General features: G+C 46.4%; 1 long non-coding RNA gene across 2 annotated transcripts in view; it reads left to right on the top strand.

Moving 5' to 3' along the window:
• The window catches only part of LOC139048384 (uncharacterized), a 63570-nt gene that overhangs the window by 45162 nt on the left and 634 nt on the right, over nucleotides 1-17774 (top strand). For both annotated transcript variants that reach the window (XR_011507653.1, XR_011507654.1), the window contains 2 exons: nucleotides 3207-3289; nucleotides 9635-9712. This is a non-coding gene — a long non-coding RNA (uncharacterized lncRNA). The remainder of the gene's footprint in view (nucleotides 1-3206; nucleotides 3290-9634; nucleotides 9713-17774) is intronic.

Genomic DNA, 17774 nt, shown 5'->3' with positions numbered 1-17774 from the left:
TATCTCGAACAAACATTCACAAATTACTTGTAATACAGAAAAAAGTTATTCGCCATATCGCAAATGCCCCATACGATTCCCATACGCGGGATTTGTTTCAGTCACTTAATGTCCTTTCTGTCAAGCATGCATACATATTTAACCTGTTCTTAAAATACAAGAGCAGCTTAAAACACACAAATGAGCATTTTCTTCGAATGAGCTGCCTCAAAAAATCCTTGCAGAAGCCGTACAGCGTAAGGCAAAGAGAAATATGGAATTTGCCATTTTCCCTAACCAATAATGGTTTTAACAGGTTACAATATCGTGTACCATTCCTCCTAAATAGCCTTGAAAAGAGGCATATAGACCCGAGGACCATCACTAGAAAGCAATGGAAAGAATATTTAATGGCAAACGACGGTCTTCAACTTTTAAAAAAAAAGAGAAAAGGGGAGGAAAAAATGTAATGTAAACGTTTTCTCTTATTTTGCAGGTCACTTGTTTTCGTATTACCTTTGTATGATTCTTTTGGTCTAAAATGGTCTAAATTGGGCCAGAAATGCGTTTTTTTTTTCCTTTTCCTGTATATGCTTTCAAACATGTTGGCCTGTACGTGGGATGCTATTGTACGCGAATACATTTGTCTTGCTTTTTTTCTGTGAGATGCAACACATGTATGTAAACAATATGTATTTACAATGAGTGTAAAACCTTCGCGCTGCCAGTCAAACAAGGGCAAGAACCTCGTCAAGCTGCTTGTAGCAGCTTTTTTGCTCTTGTCCCAGCATTCTTTTTGTCATACGCGGAAGAATGCTGAATAAAGATTTTTGATTTTGATTCGATTTTTATTTAACCTGTGAGCGGCGTTGGCAGAGAGCCAGAGCAGGGAAGGGCTGGCTTTGATGCGGACGTGAACGTAGGGCCCTAATTATTCCCCATAGGTGTGGCAGCAATATTCGGGGATCAAGTGTGACTGACGTAAGATTTCCATCGCTTTACTTCCAGTTTATCGAGTGGACGCTGCGCTTTCTTTTGTAGGAGTCGTGAAGCGCTCAATTCTAGAACTGAAGAATACTTCTGTCTTTCAATATATTCGAGTTTTGTACAAGGGCATACATTTTTTCTTTGAATTCACACGAAAATTATTCCTTACGAGTACAGCGCTCGTGCGCTGCAGCTTTGAGCGGCACAAGTGGCGTCGCCTGTGACGCGGAGCGGTACTAATTAGTCGGTGCCGAGCGCGAGCGTGTGCGGGCGAAAGCATGGTGGCCTCGAAAGAACGACGCGGAATCGCGGTCAAAAAATAGCGGAACTGTAGTGTTCCGTGTAGGCCCACGAAAACAGCTACAGAAAGCCCCCCAGTCAGCTCCGGAAGATAAAAAATTTTTAAAATTACCTGGGAAGTTTTACGAGAAGGAGCAACGGGAGCGCTGAATCCGGGCCGTATGGCCGGCGAGTTAAACACGCTCTTCATGATATAGTGTCTTCTTTTTCGCTATTATTCAAAATCGTCGCATCCGGCTTGGATGCGATGATGGCCGCAGCCAGATGCACAAGACTTATATGCAGGAAGTATGCGCAGCCTTATTGACAAACAGATCCAGGGCCTCAAATGTTTATACATCCGAGGCTTACATACTTACATGTGCAGCATGCTCCTTCACTGTGCCTTGGGTAATAAACAACAGGTAATAAAAAATGAAAGAGTCAGAGAGGAAATGAAATAACGATCATTTTGCTTAGTTGAAGCCGCACGTGGCAGTCGACGTTTTTCATTTGCGCGACACAACTGCAAACAACGTCCGGAAGGGTCTGCTGCACTCATAATTTCTCTTCTAACGCCGTAAACACGATTGCTGGCGTAAAGATAATTGCCGCGTGGCAAGCTGCTTCTCTTTAAATACTGTTCGACGTTTCATATTCCGCGAAACCCGCAAAGTAATAGGCGCTGTTAATTTAGCACGCCGATTGCTCCCGTACACCTACGTGACATGCAAGCGGGCATAGCGCCTGCAACAAGTCACGACATGATTACGCGCGCGGCCGCTACTGGTGGCGCTGGTTATTCTAGCGCAGCAGCGCCACCATACCAGAAGAGCACATACTAACATCGATCTTAGCCAAAAAACGAAAGCGAAACAGTGATCACGACAGGGACCAAGAATAGGAAAGACACATACGCAGCACTAACTTTAAACTAAGCGTTTTATTGGGTAGCACGTTTCATTTATAAATGACAGCGGATTGATAGTAAAACGAAGGAGACAAACATATAAAGATATAGTACAGAATCCACACGTGTCATCGCTGTAATCACAAGGCACCCAGCCATTTTGAGGCGAGGATCATAGCAACTTTTATTTCTGCGATGAGGCCAAAGATGGAAAGCTCAAACATTCTTATTTTATGTTGTCGATTTCGCATGCGTCAATTATCCTGCACGTCATCCTGCCTTGAGCCCTACTTAGAATGGTCATGTTTTTGTAGACTGGGACGCAGCCGAAATCGTGGAATTGGATTTCTAAATGGCCTGACACCACTTTGTTGACGCTGTACTGGTGTTCTTCAAGTCTCTGATTAAGGCTCCGGCCTGTCCGACCTATGCACGCTCTTCTACATGACAAACGTATAGTACATAACGATGCCTTGAATGAAATCCACGGGTTCTTAACGGTGCGTTATGACACCAATCGAATTTCTCTCCTGTCCCGAATAACCTCTTCCAAAGCCCTTGCAACCTTTCGGAAGCGAAAAAAAAAAACTACGTCCACGCCAGACTTCCTTGCGATCTTTCGCGAATTATACGAAGGATAGCAGCAGCAGCGCAAAAGCCGAAGAAAGAGGCAAAGAAAGCTTCGCTTTATAAAACGCAAGCCTGGCGTGGTGCTTTGCGTACGCAAAGGTCCCTTTGTGTACCCAAACCCGTTTACGTGCGCAAAATCTGAACCTCCCGCTGCAGCTGCTTCAATGATAAGCAACTTTAGCGAATGCTTTAGAAAGAAACAATCTTCGGATCTTCTATTTTCTGTATAAATCTTCTGCTTTTCATTTCTCCACTAATTATTGGACTACTGCAAAGTGCATCCTTTAGAGCTTCGTATGAAGGCAGATATCATTATATATTGAGCAACCGTTCAATCTGTTCCCTATAGCAAAAAATATTGAACGTACCGTTTTGAACATTAATTTTCAAAGAAAGTATAACTTTTCGTGGTTACACACAGGCAGAAGCGCCACCTGTACGGCCAACTAATTCCACAAATGAAAGGACAACTGGGTCCCGTTATGCGCGTGAGCATGTGCCCAGGTAAGTGCACAGGTACATTTGTCGCATATTTAATGCCTACGCCTTTCAGACTGAAATACATGTGAGGCCCATAATGGCTTTCAAACTGATAAGCATGATTTGCTACTTGAGAAGTTTTGAGGCCATCTACTTGTATTATCCTTCTATCCAGCTGTAGCCTCTTACGGCTACCCAATAGGCCAAGTTTCCTAATAGCTTCGACCACTAGGTATGTGCTCGTGGTCATGATGCCCTCATGATCGTTTCATTGCTGTCGTTTCAGCTTTGTCACCTGCCTCTGCTCATTTCGTCGTCATCAGGCTCTACGGCCGACCCAGTGGGCTGATTTGCTCACTAGCTTGGTCAAATAGGTATGTGCTCGTGCGGGCTATGCCGTCGTGGTCATGGCAGCATCATCATTCCAATTTCATCAATCGCCTTTCGTCATGTCGTCGCCTTCACCCGAGGCTCCGTAATATATAATTACAGGCTCCGTAATATAGTCATCATTTTGCCAGTCTCACCATACGCTTTTCGTCATCCCATTGCCTTCATACCATTGTGATGTGATCGTGGTCAAACAGTCGTCCTGCATTTCTGTACGTAGCGTGGTTGTGATGCCGTCGTGGCCTTTCTAGCGACGTCATTCTACTTTGTCATCCAAATCTCGTCATGCTGTCGTCATCGTGCCATTGTCGTCGTGCCGTTGTCTTCATGCTGTCATTTTTGTCCTTGTCATCACTTCAGTAACGTATTCACATTGTCCTCCTGCCTTCGTCATCGTACTTTCTTCGCCGTTGCGTCGACATCGATCCCCCTTCGCCATTCTATCGTAATTATGATGTTGTCATTCATTCCTGATTATGCCGCCGTTTTCATACCGTCGTCTTCATACAGTCGTTACCACGCACCCGTTATCATACCGTTGTCACCACGCCTTCCTCGCCATGCAATCGTCGTCATTGTAGCTTCGTCATCCTGTTGTCGTCATACAGTCGTCGTCACGCTATCACCGTCACTCAATTGTCTTCATGTCAACGTCGTAACGATGTCCTCATCATACCACCGTCATCAGTTAGGAATGATCATCTCAGTGCAATCATGTCGTTGTCGTCATAGTGCCTTTGTGGTCACACCGGCGTCTTCCATAAGCATGTCGGCGGTATATACAGTGGCGTAGCTAGGCCGTCTGGCGCCCTGGGCCCATAGGTCTTCAGTCACCCCCCACCCCCACCCCGGGTGTATTCAGGAAGGCGAGGATATCCGAGGAAAATTTCTGGGGGGGGGGGGGGGGGGGGGGCTTCTGGGAGGGGTTTCAGCGCCAGCCCCGCCGTCTTTGATACCACGCATATCCCTTCACCCCCTCCCCCCTCCTCCAGTTTGGTTTCGTTCCCAGAGATCGCGAATGCAGCAGGTATACACCCTGTTTTATTTTCTGCACCAAATAACGCAGGGTGTAGCACTGATAACTTGTGATAAGTGCATTTGCGCATCTGCTGTCAAACTGTAAGGTTTGGCGGTCATTACAAATGCGGCATCGTAGAAAATGTGACTTACAAGAAACAAAAATATTTTGATAAAGTTTTAATTAGCGATTTTAGAGGCTATATGGCGTTTGCGAAATTGAAGCCCGGCAGTCATATATTGCCCAACAACAAGTTCACAAAAATCTTTGTAGGTACTACGGTGTGAAGCGTTTTGGCTGTGGGCTGCCCTGAACCCAAACGAAAGTTAAATAGCGTGTCAGTGATGCTGATCTCCCCACGCTATTAGAAAACGCCCCCTGCTTCCTTACTGCGCGGGCGCCAGTGCTATGACAATTAGGAGCTGTCTTCATCATGATCCATAAATCTTTTCTTTATTTGGTGCTATTGGCAAACGTGATCATTCGAGCTGCGGTACCGCCACTAGTTTGGGAATGGAATAGAGCACGCTTCGCGTCGATACCTGGCGTCACCACGCAAAAAAAATGCGGGAAAAAGAGAAGACCGCCATAAAAACCGTGCCAGCGAAAGCTTGCGCTACTGTTGGTCTGTATAATAATAATAATATTTGGGGTTTTACGTGCCAAAACCACTTTCTGATTATGAGGCACGCCGTAGTGGAGGACTCCGGAAATTTTGACCACCTGGGGTTCTTTAACGTGCACCTAAATCTAAGCACACGGGTGTTTTCGCATTTCGCCCCCATCGAAATGCGGCCGCCGTGGCCGGGATTCGATCCCGCGACCTCGTGCTCAGCAGCCCAACACCATAGCCACTGAGCAACCACGGCGGGTGGTGTTGGTCTGTATTCGCAATGGATAGGATGGAGGGATCGACGTCACTTGTGCACTATTTCATATTTATTTCGGTACTCCCATACTGGCCGCCCGCAGTGCCAAAGTACAGCAGACTTTAACACCCGAGACGATTTTTTTTAGTTAATATGACTTTGGGTGCTCTATTTGTGGATTGCAATGATAACCCTATAATTTCTAATTAAGCAATTATTTAATATATGTTATTTTAATATAGCGTGGATGGAACGGAAGAGGGACCCAAGATGCCACATCGCTAGACGCTGCCTTACCGCAGATACCCACGAAATATAAAAATGTACCACGGGACATACCCGCTTGCGCCTTGTGATTGCAGCGCTCCTGAACTGTCCGCCTACAAAATAACTGATCATCTAGCAGGGCGCGCTGCCGCTTAAACGGCGACAGGGCAGTGATGAAGGCTTTGGCTGTGCGATTTGCGCCAGCGATGTACTACTTCCATCGCGGCGGTTCATGACAGCGACAAACAGACGCAACGGCAGGACACCCGGTTAAATACTATGTTCGCTTGTGCGCGGAGTACTTGAGAACAGTGCAATCATGACGCTCAAGATGTCACGTGGTGTTTTTTTGTTTTTTTTCTTGCGTGTGTGTATAATTCGTGGGCATCCGCAGTAAGCTGAAAAACACTAATACCTAATATATAGAAAGACAGAAACTGTTTGTTCAGACGTTTCGCAAACCACCCTTCCTAGCTTCATTGCTTCATAAGTTGGTTAATTAATCTTGGTTAATTATCTAACTGAGCAAAATACAAAAAGTTGTGTGACGCACTACATACAAAAGTGAGCAACATGCATTTGGTCGCATCATATTAGAGAGCATCGTCATATTTTTTAACTCCAGCTAAAGTTAGCTGAAACACCCTACTTATACATTGGAAACACATTTCAAAAACTCTAAGCGAGAAATAAGGACATTCTTCAACACGCCTTGCTAAAATGTAATGACGAAAGTGTGCGACCGAAGTACGTCTATCCAAACAGTGGAAAATCTTCATCGATGTATCTCTTGGTAACTATGGAGCTCTTTCAAAGTCCTTAAATATATCAAAGTAAAGTTCCCGCCTGCTTTTGCACGCAGTGCTGTGTGCGCTTAGGTGAAGTGTAGAACTTTGATTGGCATTGCGAGACACCTTCGCGCCTTCCCAAGCGTGTGCGATGCGCACTGCTTGTGATTATCATGATGTATTATGATCACCACTTTGCAGCGCAGCTCATGCCGTGTCACATCGCGAGCATTGAATCCGTCTATGTGGGGCCACGCACCTGCCAGTGTTGTGTACTTTTGTGGTTAGGACCATGCATGGGTGTCACACAAGGCGCAGGAATTTGGGCATGCTGTAATAAAGGTGTCCATTGAAAAAATATGACACTTTCGTTTCTTAGGCTCCTGTAGATGGTCAAAACATTTTACAGTACTGCTCAAGTAAAACTCTTGCTTGGCACTAGTTGGTTCATGCTTGAATTAGTAAAGGGAAGGCGCAGAAGACCAGGACTCAAGAAGAACACAAACGACAGGACCGGCTGCAATTGTAACACTGACCGCGCCACAAAAAAGGACCCACTCATCTGACACTGAAACATGTGTGGTCACACATTCAAACTGAGAAAAAATATATTTACGAGCTTAATTTCCACACTTAGCCCATTCTTGTCATCAATACAAATCACAGCGGTAACTTACCGAAACAATGCCAGATGCAACAAAAATTAGGCATACGGAGGTTATGAAGCACAACAACGTACATCGATCTTACATCGATTACACAACATAACAAGCCTCCAGCCTACGTGCAGTATGTAATCGTTGTTGCCAACCGTAGGGTATCTACCCTACCATATGGTATTTGCGGCAACCGCTGCTTGGCATCGCCGAAAGGCCACCCGAAACACTTTCAATGAAGTGTGCTTATTTTGCCCCGACCTCGCATTTCTTTAATAACCTCAAAATAAATCCTGGGAAACTAAAAAACGCACAAAGCCAGGCAAATCGTGCCCGCTGAAACTAAGACTATGACACTGAACCTAATTCACGTAATATAGTGAATATTTTAGTTGACCTACACTAGAATTTGCACGATAACAGAAAGATGAATCTCGGGCATAATTCTGCACAATCATAAATTACACTTATGTCATAGATACACAATTTTGCGGCTATTTCAAGCAGTATATTTTTGAGCAAGGACTGCACTTGCTAGATAGACGCGTGTGAAGAGGTAGCTTTAGCTCGAGCCAACTCCAATTTCAGCATGCAAAATAGATGTAAAACTTACAAGTTGTCTCAAAGACCATCGATAGACCGATTCGAACCAAATCGCTTGCATGTCAGAAAGAAAGCTTTATTCTACAGCCAGTACAAAGCAGAACCTTCATTTATGGTGCCATAGTTCCTACGAAAGTTACTGAAACTTGGTCAGTTAGAAACTGAAACGCTAAAAATGAAAATTCAGATTTGCCTAACGAATTCATTGCATCACTATAAACCGTGTCTGCAAGGGAATCTTAAGGTGATGAAAGGTGATGCATACATATTAAATTACAATAAATTGACTCCTAAGTGCAAATTTTTGATAGTAGAAAATTATTAACGTGATAGCTTTAAGAGCCCTCTGTCGCAGGAAATCTGCTGTCGGCGTCGGCGGCATTGTCCGTCAGAGAAAAGTCATCCCGAACCACGCAGGTCTACCGCGTGGCGCATAGGCATTGCTAAACTAATTGAATTTCTCAAAATAAAACGTGCTTGAAAATACGTAAAGTATGACTTGCGCACAACCTACAGCCATGATAGCGGCCGCGGACTCTAGGTGTGGATACTAAGGGGACCTGAAGGGTGGGTTGTTGCCTTTAGCCTAATGAAATGAGTTAGACACATGTGCTGACGAACGCTATCGTGTTCCACTCTTGAAGGCGAGGCTTAAGCGCCCTCCAAATATTTCTTGCCGAGTTATCGTGTTGCGTACGAAGTTTCTGACTAAATATCTTCGGCCAACAATCAGTGACAAACAGCAAATATAATTTGTAGGTTTAGAGCAAGAACACAGGACAAGGTAGGACCATAGAAGTCGGACCCATGTAAGATTTCCGACTACAGCGGTGTCACACACGCTTCATAAAGGAAATAAAATGTATGCCTATCATTTACATATGACGAGAGCTCGCTGTACAAATTTCAAACTAACTGATTTGTGACATAGGATGAAACCTACTTACAGTTTCTTGCCTGTGGTTTCCCTCCTGATCCGAAAAGTTTTTCGTTAGATACATTTTTTTTTCGTTCATTATGGTTACCCTCGGTGTGTTTTCCCTCTTTCAATAGAAAGTAAACATTTTATCGGTATATTTATACCCACCGTCATTAAAGCGTAATGAAATGTTTATGAATCTTGCAAAATTCACACTCTGGAAGTAGCGGTAACTTTAATAGCGGTGTATAAGAATGATTGTTTCGCCTTCACAGGTATTCCAAGCGGTGCCGGTTACAGAATGTTGATACTCCGTTAGAACTGTAACTTGAGGCTTTGTTTTAGTGAAAGCTGTCTTCTCTGCAGTTAGTATATTTGATTATTCTCTTTCAATGTGGCACATATAATGAAATACTTTGCAGTGGATGGTGAGCAAAACGATATTCATGTTTCCGTGTATCTAGTGTTCGACGAAATGCCCTGCAGGTGCAAGCCCCCGCCATATTAGCTTTATAACCTTCAATTTTATCTGAGAGCGGCGACGCTGTGTTCAAAGAAGACGAAATACGTAGCACGTACTTTTATTTTTTGCAAAGAGCCTTACAACTGCATTTTCGGGGGGACAACGCATAATCCGTTTCTTGTGCGGCAATGCACACAGGCGGCGACGAAACTTAATTAGGTGCCGGTGTTGCCGACTGCGATGAATATGTTTGAGTCGTAGGGGTGTCATCGTCGTCGGGCAGCGTCGGATGAGCTACCTCATCGCCCTCTCTGGGCGCTGGTGTAATGGTGCAAAATGAGTCCTGTTGCGTCTTACACATGTTCCCTCCATTTAAACCGAACTCTATACTTTCAGGTGCTCCTGCGGTAGATTATACTTTACGGTACTGGGACCAATATGAGCGGTGTGCCATTTATACTACAATATTAAGAAGTAAGTAGAACAACCACATATTTAATTTTTTTCTGGACCAATAAATTAGTAGGTGGCTTGCAGTAGGCGTGCTTTCGCTAGAGAACGCTTCAAAAGGCTATCGTACACTCATAATATTTATGGGACAAACATCAGTTTAGTCAAAATTCTGCGGAAAAAAATGTCAAAAGAGCTTTGCTCAAGCCCATGATTTCATGTACTCATCTTATTGTAGGATGCCTAAGTGCTAAATGCCGCGTTGATACTATCTTTATGAGACATCTTTCGTCTCTGAAAGGCGACAAGCATGCACACTGTTTTGCAATGTAAAGCCCGAGATCAAAATGGATTTCTGACTCACATCTTTGTTAGTCACATTGTTGTATTTACACAGCAGTTCATTTGACTGTGGTATTACTTGCGGCAGGCGCAAAAATGTCGTAATTTCTTTTGAAAAGCGAACCCTCGATTGCGATAGCAAATTAGTGGACAGCTATACGAAGTAAGGATAGTAATTTTACCGGCCGTGTAAACTTGTAAACATGGGCACAATAAGTAAATTAACAAGCATGGTGTCAAGCGAGCACACGCAAAAATGAACAGATTTGACTCGATGACCACGGAAACTCGCTGTCAAAACGCTGGCATGAGGAAACGCGGAAGCAGCAGCGAGCGAAGTGACATGTCTGCCGTCTATAGCTTCAACGAAAAGTGAGCGCCCAGAACACAGCACGCATTAAGCTACAAGTCGCTGAGGCACCTAGACGGCCTAGACTCTGTCCCCAACGCAGATCGCTCTCAACCTACTGCGCGCAGGGGCCCCATGCGCAGTTTCACCCGGAGTACATCACCACCCCCAACCCTCTCTTCCCTCCCCCACTGCCTCGCAACGTTGAGTGTCTCGCAACATTGCGCGTCTCGCGCACGATGCCGGACAAGGTGCGCTTCCTGCCAGCTTTCGTATTTTTCGCGCGGACGAGGTTGAGCCCCTTCGTCGGCTCCCCTCGCACTCCTCCATTCGCACATACAGCGTAGGGCACGCGGCGATGGTGTTGTCGCCCTTTTCACGGAACCTCATGGCGACGGCGACGGCGGAAATGCGCTTGGAATGTCCGTATAGTTGCTCTCGCAATAAAAATGTTGGGAGACGTTCCTATACGTGTTACAAGATATTTTTATCTGCTTAAGTTGAGAGTGAAGCTGTCTCTTTGACTTGTTATTTCTGAGTCGTACGCCCTGCAATATCTCTGCTGGGTAGACAGCGATACTTCTGTTAGATCGCAAAGGCAGAGAGAGAGGGAAGGCAGGGAGGTTAACCAGAGGCGAGTTTTCGGTTTGCTACCCTGCACAGGGGTGAAGGATATAGGGATTGTAAAGACGACAAAGAGCGAGAGGAGAAATAAAGGAAGAAGAAAAAAAAGGAAACAGGTAACAGAAAAACCGTTCCAAACACAGGCGTTCACACAGGCCTGCAGATCTCAAGAAGCGCAGTAGCGCTTGCATGGCGTCCTGATGCGATGTAAAGTCTCGTCGATGTTTCAGAATTCTTCGACAGAGGCTGGTCGTCCAACTGGCTCAGCACGAAGGAAAGCGATTGTCTCTGCACACTGTAGTGCGGGCACCGGCAAAGAACATGAGGAATCGTTACCACGTCGTCGCGATCACCACATGCTGCATTGTGGTCCATCCCTACGCGGAAAGTGTGGGCATCGGTAAACGCGACGCCCAACCATAGCCTACACAAAAGGGTAACGTCTGTTCGTGGAAATCTTGGTAAAAGCCCGAGGCTTAAGGTTGGACCCGTGGTGTAAAAACGGGCGTGCATAAATTGTGGTTCATTCCACTCTGATGTAGGGCATTGGCGTGTAAGTAGGCGGATCATCCTTGTAGTATCCGTCCTAGACAGCGGGATCGATCGGCGGTTGTCTTCTGCATGAGCTGAACGAACAGCTTGATCGGCACGTTCATTGCCGATGATACCACAGTGATTCGTAGCCACTGAAAAATTATTTCGTGTTCTTTCTCAGGCAGTTGGTGGATGACTTCTGTGATTTCAAATACGAACTGTTCATGCGGATTGAAACCGCAAAGCTGACAATAAACACTATAGTGCCGTCTTCGAGTCGCAAAGATCGACCACTTGTGTGTTGATTCGTCATTAATAAAGTGTAGTGCGACTAGAAGCGCTGCGAGTTCTGCTGCCATTGACGTTATTCAGCGAGAACTTTTCAACCTGATAGTGGTGGCTTTCGCTGGAATGACAACAGCTGAGGTAGATAGCACACAGCCGTCAATGTATATGTGGGTGTATGTAATACAGGTACTTCTCATTTAATGGGAGTAAGCTAAGGTATTTTAAGAGCCAGTGATGACATATCTGCTTTTTTTCCGGACGCCAGGTTTGGTTTTTTGTTGAGTGGGGCACCAAGGAGGAGTTGAAGGTCCCGCGGAAGAGGTGAAGCAAGACATGGTATAGCCTCACGAGGTGCGGACACCACTCGGCAGAACGAGGCACGCGGTCTCTCCACAGGTAATGAGGCTAGATGGTGGCAAGGAGTGCGGGCAAAGTGCTTTAAGTGCCTTCTTAGTGCTTCAACTGTGATGTGGGTCTTGATGAGGTGGTCTCTGGCGATTCCAATAGTTGCCGCTGTTGACGCACTTCGAGGAATGCCTAGACAAATCCTGAGCACCTCAGCCTGAAGGCTTCCAATTGTGCGTAGGCTTGTGTTATTGCTTTACTCCATACTTGCAAGCTGTACTTCAAAAAGGTGAGAAAAAGTATGTTATATAGTTGCAGCATAGCGCTCGTGGACATCCCCCAGCTATTTCCAGCGAAGAACATGAGAAGGTGACCGATGCCTGTCAACCGCTTCTTCATGAGATATCTCTCTCAATTATGACACCCGAGATTTTGTAAGACCGTACAAATGGTATCATCTGCCCATTCTATAATACACTGTAGTGCGTCACAGGCTTACGCGTAAATGCCACAAGTGCACATTTATCCGATGAAGTTTCCAGGCCTTGATTACGGAGGTACAGTGCAGTCTGAGTGCCAGCTTTTTGGAGACTTGCGCGCAGCTGTAAGCGGGTCACTCCGGACGCCCAATTAAATATATATGTCGTCCGCGTACATTGACAATTTCACTGTGTTTGGACGATGATCAAGGAGACCAATCAGCATGAAATTAAACAACGTAGGGCTTAGTACGCCACCCTGGGGGACGCCACAGCAGGTGTAAAGTACAGGAGTGTGACCGTCCTCGGTGCTCATAAACAAAGATCGCATAGAAAGATAGCTATGTATCTATCTAAACATCTGACCCCCAAGGCCTACCTCTTCGAGAGCGGTGAGGATGGCTTTATGTGTAACGTTGTCGTACGCCCCTTTGTCGTCGACGAACAAAGAAGCGCGGAGACATTTACAGCCTTTTTGGTGCTGAACGTAGGCAACCCGGTCGACGACGTTATCAATCGATGAGCGGTCACGTTGGAAGCCAGCCATCGCATCCGGGTAGACATCGTGGTATTTCAAGTACCACTCCAGGCGTCCGAAGTTCGTCCTCTCCCTGACTTTGCCCACACAGCTCGCCAATGCAATCAGGCGATACGATGAAAGCTCCAATGGAGACTTGCCAGACCTCAGTAGCAGAACTACACGACTAGTCTTCCAGCTTGAGGGAAGTGTGCCAGTTAGCCAGCTTTCATTATACATTTCAAGCAGAACACATCTCGCCCGTTTACCCAGATGGCACAGAGCTCTGTAAGAAATTCCGTCAGGTCCTGGTGAAGAGGTACGGCTATAGCGTAAAACTATTCCAATATGTTTTTATTCCAATCTCCTGACGTCAAATTTGCGTAACCGCCGAGGCCAGCATCGGACGGTCACCCGCAGGGTTGTCTGGACAGACCAATTAAACACTCTCCTTGTTCATAGGAGGTCACTTTTGTTTGCTCGAAAAACGAATATCATTGCCTACATTGAGCGGCTTGTGTTATCTAATTGGCTCACAAGACGCGAGGAGCACGCTGAAGTGTAGAGGGATCGATGGGGCCGAGCCACTGCACTGGAAATCGATAACCGGATGATGAGGGTGGTGCCGGCGTCTGCGATTGGTCCGCTTTCCGTTACTTAGCTTGCGGTGGCTGGTCGAAAATCGCGGCGACATGCAGCGGAAGGTTAAGAATGACGCTAGAATGGATCCTCAGCAAAGAATAGTTAGCAGAACGAGGTCGTAAACGTGCCGAAAGTGCTTGAAAACGATATATGGCCACGCAAAAGGTTTATTATACGCAAATATACCCATGCTCTCCGGCAGGTGCGAGTAGCCGGTGCCTGAGCGAACGGTGGCAGCCATCTTTTATTCCTTTCAGAACGGGACAGCCGGCGGCTATTCAGAAGAAAATTGAGTTTTGTTCGGTACATTAATGCTTTTTGAACGCATACGCGTCACTTTGACGTGGTGAATTTTTGCGGTTTTCTGACGTCGCGTGACAGGCAGGTGAAGTGGGTGCAGCCCGAAAACTTTTGACCAATAGCCGAGGGCTAATGGCGAAATGGCGTCGAATCAGAAAGAACTATTTTTTTGTTTTGTTGGGCCAAATCATGCATAATCACTGCGTACACGTCATATCAGATCGGGAGCTATCGCGGTTTTTGGGGCGTCGCGTGACAGGCAGGTGAAGTGAGGGTGGTCGAAAAAAGTTTTTGACCAATAGGGGAGGGCTGATTGCAGAATTTGAATAGTTTTACGTTATAGTACCCATGGGCCGCTGTCTTCGGCTACGTGTCTCTATTTTGTTGTTGTTACCTCTCGCGTGTGTGGCCCCTACCTACGATGGGGGATTGGCCAGGAAATGGGTGGATTATTCTCGTTGGCCACGTAGCTCCGCGTGCACTTTTGCACTTCTTCTTTCATATATTGTATTATCTTTATTCGGTCGCTCTTATTTTCCCACTTCTTTTATTCTTTATTTTTTTCCACCAACTCCTCGTGCTTTGTTGTCCTCTTCTTATCTCCTGCTTTTTCTTCGTCTTCTTTTTTACTGGCCCATGACACTGCTGTCATATAATAGCCCGTGTTCACTGTCGGAGGCGAAAGGTAACAAATCTCTCCCTTTTGCGTTGATTTTCGTACTTCCCCAGAGTGTATGACGAGCGTTTAAGTACCCGATGGTAATCCATCGAGCAGGAGATGTTGGCAGGATGTATGGTAATCTTTTGTAATCAAATCTACTTGGTGGTGATAGGTAGGAACCCACAATGGTAGCGGTAAATCGTTTCTTCTTTACTGTTAAGCACACGTATTCGTTATCGTGATGAGGCGGTACAGGCTGAAGAATGTAAGTGAGGTTACGGCAAATAAGCATCATAACCTTGCGCTCTTCACCATTAGTTGGCGACATAAATGATTTCGCCTCCCAGATGATGATCATGATGGGAAGCGAGTGCTTGAGGCGCCGCACATCAATGAACCTCTGGCTAACTTTGATTACAGTGTATTTTGACAGGGTGTGCATAAAATCTTCGTAAAGCTATCGTCTTCCGAAAACCAAGAAATTTGCATAAATTTTTCTCGGCTAAATAAAGTACTGTAACGTAGCTATAGAGCAGGCAAAATTATAATTACAAAATTTACAGAGAAGCCACAGGCAGGATGGCAGAGTAACAACATCCACGAACGTGCTTTTTCAATCATCTTTGCCACGTACCTGCTAAGCGCCTTCAGAATACGGTGATAACCTGGGGTATATGACTCCCGGCGGTCGCAGCACCGTCTTGGCGCTTAAACAAGAGAAGGGTTCTAGTCTGAAACGTACGAATTGAGACGGGGCTCTTGCAAGTCGTAGGAGGGGACTGAAGATACAACGGGGTGATCTGGTGTGTGACCTCGGCAAGCTGACGTAAAACCTTGTAAGGCCCGGAGTAGCGGGGACTAAGTTTCAAAGACAGGACGTACGTGGCGGCAAGGGGTCAAAAGGACCAAGGGGCCTGGTTTTCAGCGAGTTCTTCTGTGGTGGATATCGTAACGGGACTTTTGAGTAAGGTGCGAGGCAGAGAGACGGTTGCGTGCGACGTCACGAGCTGTCTGAGCACCAGCAGCAGCCTCGCTGGCATATTCTGCAGAAGTGTGCGTAGCTGATAGAAGTAATGTCTTAAGGCTGACGTGGGGTGGCGGCCAAACAAGATATAAGAAAGGGAAAGCGGGTATGGTCATCGAGGGACGAAGTGTATGCGAATGTCACACAAGGCAAACTTTCGTCCAAAGAGTGTTGATCGGCTGAAACCTACACGGACAGCATCGTGATGGGCGTGGCTTGAACCGTTCTGTAAGTCCATTAGTCTGCGGGTGGTAGGCGGTGGTTGGCGTGTGAGGTGTGGAACATAAGCGAAGAACATCGTCGACAAGTTGCAAAAGCAAACATCGGCCGCAATCTGTCAGTAGCTGCCGTGGAGCGCCGTGGTAGAGCATGACATCGTGAAGCAGGAAGTCTCCAACGTCACTGGCGCAACTTCTCAGCAGTTCCCGTATGATGGTGTATCGTGTAGCGCAGTTAGTAGCTTGGGCGATCCAGTTGTTCCCCGAAAGAGATGTCGGAAATAGTTAAAAAGAACAAGGTCAGTGTGGTATAACGTACTAGTTGGAATGTCTATAGGCTGAAGTTGGCTGGTAGGCAGCAAAGAGGAACGCTTGCGTCGTTGTCAGGCGTTTAAAATTGATATGGCATACTGGAGCATAGCGCCGGACTCGTAAAGGACATCAGAGCTACATTCTTGAAGCTTCAGCGCCAAGCGATCAAATTGTCCAGTCAGGTCTTTTAGGGACAAGTGTCAGCCCTGCGCATAGTGGTTCATGATGACCGAAGAGGTGCGGCCAAACAAGTACGGTCAAAATTTTGTGACTGTGCAAACTAGAGCAAGGCAATCGCGTTCAGTGATTGTGAACTTGCGCACTGAAGGGGAGATGAAGCGACTAGTGTTGGCGATGACGCGGTCTTGGCCATCTTGCCGCTGTGCTAAAACAGCGCCGATTCTATGTAGACTGGCGTTAGTTCGAACTCCTGTAATCACTGAGGGGTCAAAACTCAAAGATGGGAGGAGTAGTAAGCAATCTGGTGAGCGTGCGGAATGCATCAGCCTATTCAGGAGTCCGTGAACATGTCATTTCATTCCTCGGAGTCACATCTACCGGGATAATTTGCGCGCGCGAGCTAATGTTCAAGATGGGCAGTGACACTGTGTTATTAGGGATGGTAACGAGGGTGCCGGAAAAGCCAATATTTTGGGCTGATAGAGCATGCTACATTGGACACAACTAACAATCTCCATCCTAAATGGAAGGCACGGGACATCAAGTTCCCGTACATAACGGCTTGAAGTAGTACCTCTATAGAATTATGAAGGTTCGTATTTTCCCGCACACCTCCGCGTGCCACGGAAGTGAGGATGGCAGACGCCGTCTTCGCCTCTTACCACACGGGTACTAAACGGCTTTCCTGGCGGTGGCGTAAACCTCTTCACAACTAGTTGCAAACGTAACCGTCACGTGGCCGCGGAGCCTCGTGCCTATTGGACCGAGCAAGAAACAAGACGGTGCTGTAAAAATCGGCGCGGCTGGCAACCGCCGGCAACAGGAGAAGTCTGTGAGCCATGACCAAAGAAGGACATCAGGTAAAGATCGCAATCCTATCCTCTGTCACACCCTGCCGTTCTTCGCCAAACGATCGACCCCGGCAGACGTCACGGGCATAGCTAGCCTGCTTCCAAGTGAATCCTCTGGAGCAATAAATGTTGTTTTGTTTGTTATTCCCTGTGATGTGTTGTTCTTCTGCTTATCCTGGTACCGCCAAAGCCCGGCCGTACAGCTTGAGCAAAAGGGAGTTGGCCGTCAAGCCTAAGCCTTACGTACAAAGGCGGCTTGAGAGAACCCTAGGCGTAACAGTCGCACGTGATCGACACAGCACAAATGCGCTTGACGTGTGGACGGAGCCTCAAAGTGAAGAGGTAGGTCCAGCTGTAGTACACCACTTCCGCAATCAAACAGCACCAACGGAATGGGCTAGAAAGAGCACAGCAAGTAGT

The sequence above is a fragment of the Dermacentor albipictus genome, chromosome 8 (genome assembly GCF_038994185.2).
Source record: "Dermacentor albipictus isolate Rhodes 1998 colony chromosome 8, USDA_Dalb.pri_finalv2, whole genome shotgun sequence".
Taxonomy (NCBI): Eukaryota; Metazoa; Arthropoda; class Arachnida; order Ixodida; family Ixodidae; genus Dermacentor; species Dermacentor albipictus.
Note: the sequence above shows the minus strand (reverse complement) of the source record. Positions and strands in the feature narration are given on the sequence as shown.